Source organism: Tenrec ecaudatus, chromosome 12 (assembly GCF_050624435.1).
Source record: "Tenrec ecaudatus isolate mTenEca1 chromosome 12, mTenEca1.hap1, whole genome shotgun sequence".
NCBI classification, from domain to species: Eukaryota; Metazoa; Chordata; class Mammalia; order Afrosoricida; family Tenrecidae; genus Tenrec; species Tenrec ecaudatus.
In genome coordinates this window covers 114,040,580-114,053,058 of record NC_134541.1, presented here as the reverse complement: position 1 = coordinate 114,053,058, position 12,479 = coordinate 114,040,580, and positions in this window count along the sequence as shown.

Below are 12,479 nucleotides of genomic sequence, written 5' to 3'. Positions count from 1 at the left end.
GTGGGGATTGGGTTGCATGTTAATTAATTTTTAAGTCCGTTGGATGTGGCGCGGAAGGAAAACCTATCCTGCTGAGCCCATCCCCCACAGACAGGCTATTTTGGGACCCCAAGCAGAAATCCCCTTATCATAAGCAGCAGAGATCCAGGGCCAGGCCTGCTGCAGACACTATTTGCATTTCTATAAAGGAAGGGCCTGGTATTATGTAACTGTGTGTGGGTTCGGAGGGCTTCTAATGGGCCTCCTTTTGTACAGTCTCTTAGCAACCAATTGAAGTTTGTAAGCTGAAACAAAGAGCCCGGAGTCCAACGCTCCTCAGCGCATTCCTCGGAGTCTGGCCTGCCTCTGAGAGCGACAGCTGGCGAGGTGATGTGCGCCTGCTTTTCCAAAGCCCGGGCACCGCGCTAGTTTCACCTGGGCAGGAGCTGGGAGGCGCGCCGCCCTAGGTGAAGGACCAGCTGTGTCCTGAGTGGAAGCCACGGGAAGTCTTGAAAGGGGTGGCCCTGTGCTCAGTTCATTCTTGGCCTTGGCTCCATTTGGCCTGAGTGAGGGGAATGTGGAGCTCCAACTAGTTCGCTGCACAAACATCCGTGTTTGATTTCTTCAGTATACCTGCCGGCGGCCAGTATACCTCATGCTGCGACCCTTTCATATAGTTCCTCATGTTATGGTGACCCCCCGCCCCCCAACCATAACATTATTTTCGTTGCTACTTTGTCACTGTCATTTTACTACGGTTATGATTTGGGCAACCCCTGGGAAAGGATCGTTTGACCCCCCCAAGGGGTCGCGACCTACAGATCGAGAACCGCTGTTCTAGTTGGCCCAGACAGACATTAGCGATAGGAAAGTCACATGCACACATCTATCAGATGATGGTAAATGGCAAAATGTTATTGTCACCTATTCAGATAGATTATTCTGGAACTTAACAGCCAATTGACTCACGCTAAGGCAGAGGAAAAAGGAAAATAATTCATTTAGAAGGTAGACCGGCAAGGAGGCCGCAAGGTTGCAAAACGGACCGTCTTTGTGGTGTCTTGTTCGACACCAGATGCATTGAGGCTGCATGGAATGTACACTTTGGGGCGTCACGTATAGAGGCTGCCCATTCACTCAGGCTTCAGGGGAACCAGGGGAAACACTGTTGACCGTGAACAAGCAACAGAACAATGAGACCCTTTAAGTCTTGGGCCAGTCTCAAGATGTCTTTGTTGACGGGCTAGGTAGCAGGGCCATGCTTTTAATCACTGACGGGTGAAAAGCGAAGCCTCTCAGCGTGATCTGAGAGGTGACATTACTGTGGGTGACATTGCATCCAGCTGGCCTTTGAGTATTTAAGGAGTTATAGAAATTCCATTGAGATTACCTTCGGTAAAGTACCTTTGGCTAACTGTATTTTGCAGGGGGATTTTTTTTTTCCAACAACGTTTAGTAAAATAACTTGGGTTATACTCTGGAGAGAGATAGAAAGCCTGGTGGTGTGAATGGGGTATCCTGGGAGACTTCATTGCGGAGTGAACACGGAACACGGCCCGAACCACAGTCCCAGTCATGATCTTCGTATGGTACTGTTTTAGACCTTAAATTCTGAGCACCCTGTTTGCAGAAGGCTAGAGGCGACAGTGAAAGCCCACAAATGCAGAGTCTGTATTTTTAGCGGCCCTTCATTGTATCTGACTATGAACCAGGGATGTGAGCAGTGTGGCCCACTTACATTGGAAAGTGGATTAACACTAGTCTCTCTACCCAGCTCAGGGAGGTCCTCAGACTTTTTAAACAGGGGGCCAGTTCACCATCCTTCAGACCCGTTGGAGGGCAGGACTATAGTTTAAAAATAAAACCAAAAAACTATGAACAAATTCCTATGCACACTGCACACATCTTATTTTGAAGTAAAAAAAACGGGGCAAAAACACCGGGTGGGCTGGATAAATGTCTTCAGCGGGCCGCATATGGCCCACAGGCCATAGTTTGAAGACTCCTGATTTAGAGGGTTGCATGGGTGTGTCCTTGATGGTGCTTACCTTCCTGGGACTAGGACTGAAGGTCTTAGTCTTGAGTCATGCTTTATAAGTCAGGCCCAGACTGCTTTGGTCAGAAGGCCCTGGACCAATTTTGTCTGAATACACTTGTTCCGTCATGGTTCCGTGTTTGATGCCTGGAGTCCCACTTGTAACAATCATGCTTTGGGGCCTTTCCTTAGCCCTCCCATGTCTCATAACCATGAGGTTAGCCATTTGAAACCACCCGGAGAGAGACGAGGTTAGCTACAGTCTCAGGACCCCCCGGGGCAGTTCTACCCTATTTTATAGGATCACTGTGAGGTAGAAGGCACAGGAGGCAGTCTCCCTTAACCCAGTCACTCTCCTTTCTGCTATCTCATCATCGTGTCCAGGTCTGAACAAGTGTACTCCTGAAGGCCAAATCTACCAGAGCATCCACCAAATGACCCAGCGCTGGGATGCTCGCTGAGAGAAGTGTCTTCGTGGGCCCAAGACTTCAAGAAGCACAGTGTGCTCTGTCAGTGCTGATGGAAGCATGCGTCCTGTCCTTGCCTGAGACCCCTTCCCAAAAGGTAAGAGCCCAGAGGCTCTGAGAAACCACTGAGCCCACCTGGCAGCAAAGATAGCTGCCATATCCTCGATGTTTACAAACCTTGACTCTGGTGTGTAATTTGGGATTAGACTCTTATGAACCTGAATACACTCCCGAGGACCTGGCCAAAAGCTGTTGGGTGAAGACTACCTGTCTACCAGAAAATCAGGAATGACTTTCAGTGAATTCCCAGGAGAATACATTTACAACCTGCAAGACACGGTGTGTTAGCATGCGTTGACCAGAGAAGCAAATTAATAGACACTCAGATGTGTATCAGAAAGAACTTTGTATAAAAGCGCAATTGTATATTGAGAAAACATCCCAGCTCAGAACAGATCAAGTCGTTGAGTCTGATATTAGCCCATATGTCCGATACCAATCTATAAATTCCTCTTCAGACTCACGCAACACATGCAATGATGTTGAATACAGGAAGATCACAAGCCAGTGGGTGGGGAATCTTGTGGATCCAGTGTCAGTGGAAGCATCTCAGCGCTGGCAGGGATCTCCATGTGGCTCCTCTAGCTCCAAGGCTCTGGCTCTATCAGTGTTGGCTTGTCAACAGGAATGTCTCCAAGGGAGAATGTGTGTGTCCCGCCTCTAGTGAGCTATTTATCTCCTTAGTGCCTCCAAATGAGGTCATCAAGCTGTGACCTGATTGACAGGCTAAACTCCACCCCTTCACTCTGAATAGTCTCAAGTTGACAACAGATTATGTAACTACCACACATGGCTTTAGACTCTGAGCACCAGAAGACGGATAAGAGCTTGCCTTCCCCCCATAGCACCCATTGTAGGATGGTTGCCACTCTTGTCTAGCTCAGAAAGATATTACTGAGGCCTACAGAACCAGGAGACCTTTCAGTATGTGTGCACACCTTCACCAACTGAACGGAGGGCTACCAGGCAGAGCTGAAAAGCCGAGGAAGTGTTGAAAGCGCTTCTGAAAGGACTGTCCCCAAGTTTAGGCTTCCTTTGACTATCCTGAGTGACAATAGGTGTGTGTTTGTTGTCAGTAACCCAGGACATTGACTCAGTACTAGGACTCACAAGTTGGAGAAGAAAAATCACCCCTTGCAAAAGACCCTAGTAAGTTGTGTTGAGAAACGACTCTATCCTGGGACCAGGTATTCCCCATCCTCCTCAGAGTCAGAGCCACCCCAAGAAGCAGGCTCAACTTGAACTCCAATGAAACAGTCTCTAGAGGACCACTCCATAAGTGGGTGGGTGGGTGGGTGGAATAGAAATTGTGACCCTGGGATTTCCATTACAATGAGACCATCAGGGGGGCCGGGGGCCCTGGGAACAATGATTTACCATTTTTTAACCATCCCGCCTGCAATCTACTGTTACTACCTTCCAAAGCCCGACTGCACAGCACCAGGCCTGAAACAAGGTCTTGTGGAAGATCTGGGAAGCAGCCCCTGCAGAGGAACTGGCTCCCCAGGGGACAGACCCCTTGCACGCCTTCCTCACTGAAGTCCGCAGGAGTTAACTCCTTTGTGCATTACACTCATGAGAAGAGGACTCCCCCAGAATAAGGAGGGGGACCCCAGCACCTGCTGTAACAGGACCCTATTCCTCTACCCCATATGGGACCTACAGTATTGGTGTAGGAAAGACCAGTGATGCGAGTGAAAATGTCCCCATTTCTCTCTCTTTTGTCCTGCGGGCCATTTTGCAAGCGGGAGGGAACCTCACTCTGAACTCACCATGGGTGATGTCCAACACCCCACAAATGGGATCAGCTGGGCAATGCAGAGCTCCCCGCAGCCCCCAAGAGGTGGTTTCTGATTTCAGGACAGTTTCCCTTGGAAATCAACCTGGAGTACAGATTGGGGACCCAAGACCCATCTGGAGGCAAGTGGACATCCCCTTACAGAAGGGTTGCAGGGAGGAGATGAGCCAATCAGAGTTCAGTGTAGCAACAATGAAACATACAACTCTCCTCTAGTTCCTAAATGCTTCCCCATCACCCCTCCCACTATCATGATCCCAATTCTACCTTACAAATCTGGCTAGGCCAGAGGATGTACACTGGTACAGATAGGAACTGGAAAGACAGGGAGTCCAGGACAGATGATCCCTTCAGAACCAGTGGTGAGAGTGGCAATACCAGGAGGCTGGAGGGAAGGTAGGGTAGAAACGGGGAACCGATTGCAAGGATCTGCATGTAACTCCTCCCTGGGGGACAGACAACAGAAAAGTGGGTGAAGGGAGACGTCGGACGGTGTAGGATATGACAAAATAATAATAATTTATAAATTATCAAGGGTTCATGAGGGAGGGAGGAGTGGAGAGGGAGGGGGAAAATGAGGAGCTGATACCAAGGGCTTTAAGTGGAAAGCAAATGTTTTGAGAATGATGATGGCAACGATGTGCGAATGTGCTTGACACAATGGATGGATGTATGGATTGTGATAAGACTTGTACGAGCCCCCAATAAAATGATTTTTTTAAAAAAATCACCCGGATGGCTGATCAGATTTGGCCAGGTGGCTTTTCCATTTCCATCACCGGGATGGGGTGACACCCTCTGCTGCAGGAATGCTCTTGGATGTAAAATATAAACCAAGTTTCTCCACAGAGAAACTCCAAGTTTCCTCACCTGTGGGGAAGGAAGCTGAGTCACTAGAATGGCTGTCAATGGGACAGAGCCCGTCCACTGCCCGATGGATGGGACTAGTAGTCTTCCTATGACCCGGCACTCAAGTCTCAAGCCGTAGCAATGGCGCAACCAAGGCAACCATTGGCTTTGCCATGAATCACCCCATCTCAGGGCAATAGAAAGCCCTAAAGCAGCTCCTCTTTCTCAGGATCATCCTACAACCCCCAAATAGCTCTCTTGTGCATCCATGCCCTGGGCCCCCATCCACGCCCTGCTGGCTTGAGCCCCTTTCTCTCCCCCATGCTTTCCACTCACAAGTCTGTCTCATTCCACTGGCAAAATGGCAACCAGCAAATACAACCCAGAAAGCCAGGGGCACAAGTTTCCAACCAAAGAGATCAAGAGTCCCAGCTTCCTCCTTCTTGTAGCCAGACTTTGAACGATCTGTGGCTTAGGCATTTGAACCCCAGTATTCCAGATCTCCCTACTGACATCCTGCGTTTGTGTGCCACGGAGACAGGCGTCTTTATTGGGTGGGGGATGGGGAACCATATCCTAGTGCATTGGTCTGGGTGGACTAGAGAAGCAAATTCATAAACACTTATATATATGTGGGAGCGTTTTAATTAAAGGGTAATTGTACATTAAGAAAACCTCCCAGCCCAGTCCAGATGAAGTCCATAAGTCTGATATTAGCCTATATGTTCGAATCCAATCTATAAAGTCCTCTTCACACTCATGGACCTTGTGGCAATGACGCCGAATGTAGACGATCACAGGCCAGTGGGTAGAAAGTCTTTGGATCCTGTGGCATTGGAAACAGTGCTGGCAGGGGTCTCTGCATTGGCAATGTCTCAGCGCTGGCAGGGGTCTCTGCATCAGGGTGGGTCCATATGTCTTGTCAGCTGCTATGTCTCCCAGGGAGTGTCAGAGAGAGAAGTGTTTTCGGCCTCCAAGGAGGAAGTACTGGATTTCCCAGAATTCTCAGGAGAAGGCCATGCCCACACAGAGATCTCATTGGCTCTCTCCAGACTGACAGGCTAGACTCCACCCCACCCCAAAACTCTTCATCCTCAAATTGACACCAGATTAGGTAACTACCACACCCTCGTGTCGACAGTAGTGAGCTGAGAAGTGGGTTTTACAGCTGGGCTGCTCACTACGTGTTGGGAATACACTATACTGTTGCATTATTGCACTTTCTCATAAGAAGACACCCAGAGAAGAGCCCCACACCAAGCGGGGATGGGCACTGAGCCAGAGAAACTTGTTCCCTCTTCCATCAAGACCAACTTCCTTTGGTGCGTCTCGGATTTCGATGGTACTTCCTGGAGCCTGTCACCATTTAGAAACACGAGGACACTTTTGAGACGGAAGCCACTGCCATCGAGTCGATACTGACTTACAGCAACCCCCTGTGGGCTTCTCAGACTGACTGTTGATGGAAGTAGAAGGCCCAGTCTTTCTCCTGCAGAGCTGCTGGTGGTCTCGAACTGCCGACCCTGCGGATCACAGCCCGGCGTGTAAGCACTACACCACCAGGGAGGGTTCAGTGACTGCCTACTTCACCAGGCTGCTGCAGGTTTTCATTCAGGCAATCAATCCTCCCCCTGTCTGTTCTGATGGAGGCCTCTCAGACAGGCTCGGCCTCACTGGCCCAGGTCAGCAGGCAGTAGCTCAAAGATTAGGATGCCCTGTTCCTCAAGACTTGGGAACCTCACAAATGAAAGCGTGTATGTGTGGATTGAAGCTGTGTTGCACTTTAGTGTTTTGCTGAAGCTCCCTGTACTTTGCCTTCCGTTTGCTTCTGTCTTTCGATCCCATTAGAATTCAGGCTGAACTAATCAATCTTTAGAACCTGTGCCCTTTCGAAAGCAAAATGAATCCACCTCCATCCAAAGGGCAGGACTCATCTGACGATGCCTGCAGCTGGAACAACATGGACAAGCCCTCAAAGCAGCGGTTCTCAACCTGTGGGTTGCGACCCCTTTGGGGGGGTCATATGACCCTTTCACAGGGGTCACCTAAGACCATCAGAAAACACATATTCCTGATGGTCTTAGGAATGAAGACACTGCTCTTGGATCCATTTCCCGGTGGGTCTGCCCACATGCAGACTTGCCCACCAACGAATACCCGGTGTGAAGACTGTGTTACCCATGCTACACCATTTTTCAAGACAAAATTTCATTTATTTGTCATTAGAAATCAATATTTTACAATATGGAATGACATCATTTTTGTGATTTATCACGATGCTTTCATGATGTTCCATTTGTAACAATGAAAATACATCCTGCTTATCGAATAGTTACATGACTATTCATCACAGTAGCAAAATGACAGTGATGAAGTAGCAATGAAAATAATTTTATGGTTGGGGTCACCACCACATGAGGAACTGTATGAAAGGTTCACGGCATGAGGAAGGTTGAGAACCACTGCTTCAAAGCAAAGAGAGTGATCTGAGAGTCAGGTGGCCCCTCTGACAGGCTAAACTGCTCCAGAAGACCCCTTCCCTGACACCCTGACAATACGACCTCCCTTAGTCTGTGGCTCAGGGAAGCAGAATTTGAAGGACAAGGTTGGCAATGTCTTCCTTGGGCTCTCACACTCCATAACCCACGTTCTCTTCTTCCACCCATGTCTCAGGAATTGGCTCCCCTGCAGCAGGCAGCCCAGCTCACTCTATGTGTGAAGAACAAGTTGCGTTAGACACACAGGCAATAGGACGGAACAGAGCCAGGAGGTCTTCAGTTAGAACTGCAATGAGCATTGGTAACTCACTGGCTTCCGAGTCGCAGTCAAGCTCCTCCAGGTAGCGAAGACTGGAGATGGGTATTTGCGGGGGTAGCACGATGGATTCGTGTGTTCCCGACAGAAAGAGCCAGAATTGTGTCTTTTGAAGATAACAATTTATTAAGAACACACTTTGAGGCCCAGGGGCTGGGGCTGGGGGGTGGGGGGTAGGGGTTGTTCAGGTACTTTCTATGCATTATCTTGCTTAGCAACGAGAGGTGAATTTGTAGATCCTGCTTTATCTGCAGCCGAGGAGATGGAAGCTCAGAGACAAATAATCAGTTCAAGGACAGAGAGGGGGTGTTGAAGATCGGATTCCATCTTGGGTCCGACTTCAAAAGTCATAGGCTTGACTAGTTTCTGTGAGGACCACTTCACTCACCCCTGGGTCCACCCCTGGGACCATGTCACTCAGCCCTGGGACCATCAGGAAGTCCCCGCCCATTCCCTGCAAGATCCCACTGGCGCTCAAATGCCAAGGCTACAGGAGAGGATGGATGGGTGTGGACCATCTTAGCCAGCCCACGAAGCACCCTAACTCAATCCAGAGCGGGCCAGTTATCGCCCGGCCTCCCATTTGCCAAGCCTCTGACGGCACAGTGTCCTTGAACTATGAGCAGCTTTCCAGTTCCCACCGGAAGGGTCCCTTAAACATCTTAGCAGGTGAAGAAGTCAGAAGCAGTAGCTCACTCTGGTTTTCAGCGATTTGTTCCGCCCCAAATGTCGGAGCCTGTGTGGCCAAGGTCAGGACAGCTGGGTTGAAGAGAGTTGAGCGGGTGTGGATGCACCCAGTTTGAAACAGCCCATGCCAAATGAGGGAGGGAGGAGGCTACTAATCAGATGGCTGGGTGCTGAGGCTGCTGGGAATTAGGCCTGTGCACAATGCCAGTATCACAGGTTCTTCATGCCCTTTTCTTCTAAGCTACCTCTACAGCAGTCAACAAACACCGCAGACTTTGAAACGATGAAAGACTTCTTCATCCTATTAAGATGCTCTTCTTGCAGAGGCTGGTAGGTTTAAGAAGTTGGTCAAGACATTCATTCACTGCACAGGTCTTTTGGGGGATGTGCTAGTCACATGTTGGGTTGCTAACGGCAAGGTCAGCAGTTCAAAGCTACCAACCACTCCCCAGGAGAAAGATGAGGCTGTCTACTCCCGTGAAATATTATGTAGTCTTGGAAACCCACAGGGCAGTTCCCCCCTGTCCTGTAGGGTCTCCCAGCCTCCTCTCTGGCTCCCTGCTTCCCATCTTACCCCTCGTCCAGCCTGTTCTTCCCAGGATGGCAGGATAATTGTTAGGAAAGCACAAATCTGATGATGCCCCTTTGTGCTGCTGAGATTCACACGGTCCTCAAGACAGCCAAAGCTCCTCTGTACGGCCTACGGCATCCTACATAACCCGGCCCCTGGCTGCCTCTCCGGTGTCTTCCGACACTGCCTCCCTTCGCTCTGTGAGTCGCTTGGAGTTCCCGCAAAACATCATGTGCCCCTGTGGCACACTCCCTTGCCCCCTGCCCCCAGCGTGCCGTTGGTCTCAGTTCTCTCGTGCGGCTATCACGAGCTACCTCAAGGAGATGGCTGTGACAAACAGAAAGGTGTCTTTTCACAGCCTAGGAGGCGAGAAGTCAAGCATCAGGGCGCTGGAGAAGGCTTTCTCCCCCTCTCTCTGAGCTCTGGGATGAGGTCATTGTCTTTCAGCTTCTATTCCTTGGCTTCTTGGAGCTCTCTGTGTGGCAGGCATCAATCTCCCCAAGCTCTGCTTGCTTAATGTGCCTCTTTGCTCATCAGGCAGGTAAGAGACGGAGCCAGCACAGGTCTGGCACCGTGTCCTCTGGGCTCATTACAGAACACCAGCAGTCTATCCCCCCAGTGGACTTAATCATAGGCATTGGATTCGCAACATAGTCTTGGGGGCTAACATTCAACCCATAGTACTCTTTCCGTGACACTCCTTCCTGCCCATGTTGTCTGGCTAACTCCCACTCATCCTGCAAATCTGAATTTAGCGATGACTAGGCGAGTACCTGTGTTGCATCGAGTGCTACGTAACCACTCACCTCATCCTTCAGGGGCTTAAAAGGAAAATGCAATGCATATGCATACACATGCCGCAGTGAGCTTGAGTAGTCTCAATTGAAAACCAGATGTGTTATATGAAAACAGGCTGGCTTGTGACCTTGGGTTCTGTGGGGCAGGGGCGTGGGAGGGCACTGTTAGATGGGCCCAGCTCAGCCTCTCTCGTGAGGTTGTGGCCGCCGGATGCTGCTAGGCTGCATTCATCTGAAGGCTTGACCGAGATGGGTGATTTCCTTCCACAATGGTGCACCCAGCAGGCTGTTGGTGGGAGGCCTCGGTTTTTCACCGTTTGCACATGGGAGGCCGCACATTCTTGCCAAACCGTAGCTGGCTTCCCGCAGAGTGAATGATCACTCATTCTGCCTCTGCTCATAATCAGTTTGATTATGGAAACTGAGTCTTGAACTTCAGGCCACCCTCGAGGGCAGGGGATTAAACTCCACCCCTTGAAGGAGGAGAATCTAAGCATCTGTCAACAGATTTTTAAGCTGCTGGGGAGCCAGTCCACAGCCCACATGTCCCCAGCATCCTGTCCTTACCCCTAAAGGAGCACTCAGTGTGCTGTGTTGTCCTTCGCCGGGGATGTCCACTGGTTTCCACTCGTGGTTGCACTGCTAGATTCCACTACAGCGCCTTGCTCCGTGCGTGGGAACCATTTGAATGACTCTGCTCTGGGGACAGAGGACGCAGAGATCAATGCTTCTCAAACGAATGTGAACATGCACACCCCACTGGGGTTTTGTGAAAATGAAAGTCTGGGTGGGGGCTGGAATTGTTTTCCTGACCAGCTCCCCGTGATGCTAACATGGTGCTCCACAGACTGCACTTTGATGAGGGAGGATAAGAAAGGCGTGATCCTCATCCTCACGCAGAAGTTAACTCTCGATCTAGTATGACCCAGGCTACCCACAAGCAGTCTCTGTCTAGCTGTGGGGACACCTGCTGCATGCCAGGCCTACTGGTCTACTTCCACTGGCCCCGGGTGACCATGGAGAGTGGAGATGTATGAGTAATACAGGAAGGCTTCCCAGCAAGTCGGGTGGGGGGGGTGTCTCAGTTGGTGTCTTAGGGTGGGTTCTCTATGGAAGCAAAATCAGTGATATGTATTATGTACATTTTATATGATTAGAAAATATTTATATCACTTTATACAATAAAATATTTTCTTATATCATTTTATAGAACATATTTGTATTGTATTATACATCACTCATTTTGCTTATATATTTATTTATACAGGTATGATATACAAATAAATATGTTTTATACTATTATATCATATTTTCTATATTGTCTAATATAAGTTTTATAAGTATATCATGTTATACTTATAAATTACCTAATATTTTATGTGATCATTTACTTGTTATATTATTATACAAATATTATAGAAGAAATACATCTACATTGTATGATATAAATGTATGTGTGTCTCTATATTTATCACATAATTTTATATCAAGGAAATGGCTCACACAGTTGTGGAAGCGTTCAGGTCCAGTCTGATTCAATTCCATATTTCAGATGTTCAGCTGGCGGCTTTTCCTGACTCACATAGCCGCCAGGACTCATCAGAAATAGGGAAGACCAGAGGGTGGAGGAGGCAGAGGCAGTTGAATCCAAGTCAGCCAATCAGGCTCTTGGCTGCAGAGTTGAACGGAGGCAAGGTTGGCAGGCAGAATGGCGGGCTGCTGATACCTCCCAGGGTCAGCAGGCAGCATGCTGGGTCTAAGAGCCAGACAGAAGAACCAGACCAGACAGAAGAACCAGAGAAGTCTTCCCAGAGTCTACTTAAATAGGAATTGGCGTACTCCAAGGAAACTTTTAATTGCAATAGGGCCATGACCTGAGAAAGGAGGCCCTGGACGGCCATCCGGATGACCAGTCCTCTTACAAGTGCTTTCCTGCTCCCAGTAGATTCCATCATGGAGCTGTTTACATGATGTGAGGTCACCCACTGCCAACCTGGCTCGGCCAGCTGCACCCAGTACCTAACTATCGCGGTTGGCTCTGGAATGCAGAGCGGGTGGGGTCGGACGAGAGAAGGTCCTTGGTGTTACAGGCACAGGAGATGTGCAGCAAGAGCCAGGGCTGCAGGGAAACTGGGTGAGCTGGCTGGGAGGGAAGAGGGGTGGGGTGAGGCAGTGGAAGGCAATGGACCCAATCCCCCACTCCCATCCCCACCCCTATCCCCACCCCGAGAGCCCATGAAGTCCAGTCTGTGTGGCACTGCTGAGGCCTAACTTTGGGTGGGGGCAGGAGGACAAATGATAGATTTGTCTTATCCTTTCCCGGCCCTTTGGCGATGTGCTTCTAAGACGGAAGGAAAATTGAGTCAGTCCAGGGCATCTGGATATTTTCGCCCATGTCTTGGATCTCACGTGGAGAGCTGGA